The following is a 3,807-nucleotide window of genomic DNA, read 5'->3' on the forward strand; positions in this document are numbered from 1 at the left end:
TTTCCTTTTTTGATAAGGTTGGCTGAGGTTTACCAATTTTATTTATTATTTCAAAGAATCAGCTTTTCAATTCATGAACTCTGTGTATTGTTTTCTTCATCTCTATTGCATTAATTTCTGCTCTGATCTTTATAATTTCCTTCCTTTTTTATATATTTTGGTACAGGGTCTCACTATGCAGGATGGCTTGTAGTGATCCTCCTGTTTTCAGCCTCCCCAGTTCTGGGATTACAAGTGTGTGCCCATATGCCTGGTCTCAGTGGCCAGTTTAGCATGCCTGGGGGGTGGGGCCAGTGCAGCATGTGGTGCCAGGAATCCAACCCTGGTCTCTGCACTTGTGTAAGCATGCATATAGTCCACTAAGCTATCTCGCTGGTCCTCTCCTTTCTTCTTTTGGCTTTACTTGTTCTTCTAGAAGCTTGAGGTGCAGCATTAGGGTATTTGTTTTCATTCTGTTTTCCTAATGTGAGATTTTACAGCTATATATTCCCCTTTGAGAGCTGCTTTCATTACATCCCACAATGAGTTCCATCCCTGGTTCTGAAAAAAAAAATTCTATTATATCCCAAAAATTCTGCTAAGTTGTGTTTGAATTTTCATTGGATTGTACATGTAGTTGAGGGATTTTTTTTTTAACTTCTTCTGTGAACAATTGTTTGTTCAGGAGGGTGTTATTTAATTTCCATGTGTTTATGTGGTTTTTGTAGTTCCTTTTGTCATTAATTTGCAGTTTCATTGCACTATAGTCAGAAAATATGCATGGGATAATTTCAGTCCCTTGCATTTATTTAAGCATGTTCTGTGGACTAGTATGTGGTCTATTTTAGAGAATGTCCCATATACAGCTGAATATTCAGAATATGTATTCAGATGTTGAGTGGAACACTATAAATGTCTACCAAGTTCATTTGTTCAAAGATTTGGTTCAGTTGTGCTACCTCTGCTGTTTTGTTTAGTTGAGACAATGTGGTGTTAAGGTCCCCCATTAAGATTGTGTTATTTTATTTTTTATGTCCATTAAAATCTGTCTTATATTGTTGGGTGCTCCCATATTTGGTGCATACATATTTATTATTTTTGTCTTTTCTCTCGAAGTCTTCCCCTAACAAGTATGTAGTGACCTTCTTTATCTCCTTTGGATCATTCTTGGTTTCAAGTTCACATTGTTTACAAAATGAATTGCTTTTTTCTCAGTTCCTGTGGCACGGAGTATTGTTTTCCATCCTTTGAGTTAAGCCTATGAATTTCCTTTTGAGTTAAATGTGTTTCTTGTATACAACATATTGTTGGATTTTGTTTCTTTATCCACTCTGGCAGTCTGCTTCTTCTGATTGGTGAATTGAGACCATTTACATTGATGGTTATAACTGCTATATATTGGCTTATCATTGTCATGGTATTTTTCTGTTGTTTCTTACTTTTCCCTCTGTTTAATTCTTGCTCTGCTTGGTGGTTCCTTTCTGTTGTTGTTCTTGAAGTTGTGATCATTTTTATGTCTTTTTAGAATGTCTTTCAGTACTCTTTTTAGGTTGGTTTGGTTGTCATGAAATTCTGAAGTTGTTCTTTATCATGGAAGTATCTTATTTTGATAGATAGTTTTTCAGGGTTCATTAATCTGGTTGGATTTCTTTCAAGACTCGAAATCCTTTACTCCAAGCTGTTCTTGACTTGATGGTTTGTGTTGAGAAATCTGCAACAGTTCTGATGGGCTTTCCATTATAAGTGATCTGTTTCTTTTCTCTAACAGCTTTTAATACTCTGTTCTTGTGCTTTTGTTTATGAACCTTCATTATTGTATAGCTAGGTATAGCTTTATTTTGTTTTTGGCTAATTGTAGTTCTGTGTGTCTCCATTATTTATATCTCAGATTCTTTTCCCCTGCTAGAGAAATTTTCTGCTGTTAATTCCGTGCATGGTCTTTTTATGTCATTTGTATTAACTTTTGCTGTTTTGTTCACAGCCATCAATCTTATATTGTTTTTGTTTGCAGCATCTTGCAGCTATTTAATTGCTATTTTTTCTTTGTTAGTTTTTTTGTTTGTTTGTTTTATTTTGTTATGTTTTTCACAACCAGGGATTGAACTCAGGCTCTTAGCACTTGCCACATAAGCACTTATTCTACTGAGCCATCTCCCTGGCCTTCTTTGTTAGTTTTAAGAGATCTTTCCTTTCAAGATCAGTAGCTTCAGTGCTGTCTTCAAGGTCTGAAAGTCTATCTTCAATTTTTTTTCGAGTGCTTTTTCCAGCTTTCGTTGAGTTTTTTAAGTTCCTTAATACCTGTTTGAATCTGTTTCTTGTATTCTAATTCTTTCTTATATTATTCCATCAGTGTTTCTCAATGGTTATATGGTCCTCTCTTTTTTAATCTATGTTTTCTTTGGATGTGCTGAGCAATTCTTTCATTGTTGTTCTCATTTCTTTATTTACCTGAGAGATTTTTTCCTTTCTTTCTTTACTTTTTTTTTGTTGTTGTTGTTTTTTGTTTTGTTTTGTTTTGTTTTGTTAGTACCTGGGATTGAACTCAGGACCTTGCGCTTGCCAGGCAAGCACTTATTCTACTGAGCTAATTCCCTGGCCCAACCTGAGAGATTATTTTTGATCTGATTTCTTCTATAGTTTGATGGAGATGTTTCTTTAATTGCTGTCACTTCAGTAATTTCAGGTGTATGATTTCCAAGTTCTATGTCTATGTCTCCTGGACTTTTTCTGTGGTGGGTGAGATGTCTGAGATTGCCTTTTGCTACTTTGTTGTGCCATTTTTGTACTTCTACAATTCACCACCATGCCTCAGTACAGCTTCTGGATGGTAGGGGTATAAAACATGGCTCATTGAGGCTCCAGAAGCTATCCAGGGCTCAGCTTGGTTTCTGGAATGGATATGGGGCGCTGACTTCCCCTTTTTACTTGAAATATTATTTCTAATCTTATTTTCTCAACAACTTCACAGATTTGTTTCATTACTTTCATTGCTGTCATTTCAGAAATGTCAGGTGTGTGTCTTCCATGTTCCACTACCTCAACTCCTGGACTTGTTTTGGGTGGGCTGGAGATCTGGAATTACACTGTGCTTTTTTACGTTGTCATTTTCAATTTCAAAAAAAAAACATTCCCTTGTTTTCTGTGCTGATCCTTACGGGTTTTTGTAGTGGGTAGCTGTATCACTAGCATCAAGGCGGTCTAGGAAAAGTCTGTTCTTCAGGGATGTCTTCTGTGTGTAGGGGATTCTTGGCTTGTGTCTGTTACAAATTCTACCTTCCCAGTTAATTACGGGTGGGATACTGGTATCTTTTTGTCTCCATTCCTATTCTTTGATGTAGGACTGTGGTAAGGTTATTACCCAGAGATTTTCGGTCTTGTTACAGAAGGGAGAACAACTGATTAAACAGATAGGACATGCTCGCTAAAGTAATAAAGTTATCAATAACAGTAGCTTCAAGCACAATTTAGAAATTGACAAACAGTGGTAATTATTTGTTCTGTACTTTAGTCCATGGAAGCAGAGTCTATAATAATGTAACAACTTATCATAAATTGGGAGTTTATGTGCAAAGCTTTTTCCCTTAGTAGAGTGATTTTACTCTATGGTGGGAAATTCAGGGAGGATTGCAAGGAGGCTAGAGGTAAGACCCACACAGCTGATTCAGAAGCAGAACATCTTGCCAAAGAGACACAAAGGGTTCAACTCTAACACCTGCAGCAGAAAGAAGTGGAGCACACAGCCAGATCCAAACAACACCCACCTGGAGGAATCCGAACTTCATAGATCCGGACCTGGTGCTAAGGTAATAACTCTATCTAAGCTCTACA

The sequence above is a fragment of the Octodon degus genome, unplaced genomic scaffold (assembly GCF_000260255.1).
Source record: "Octodon degus isolate 3935 unplaced genomic scaffold, OctDeg1.0 scaffold00154, whole genome shotgun sequence".
Classification (NCBI taxonomy): domain Eukaryota; kingdom Metazoa; phylum Chordata; class Mammalia; order Rodentia; family Octodontidae; genus Octodon; species Octodon degus.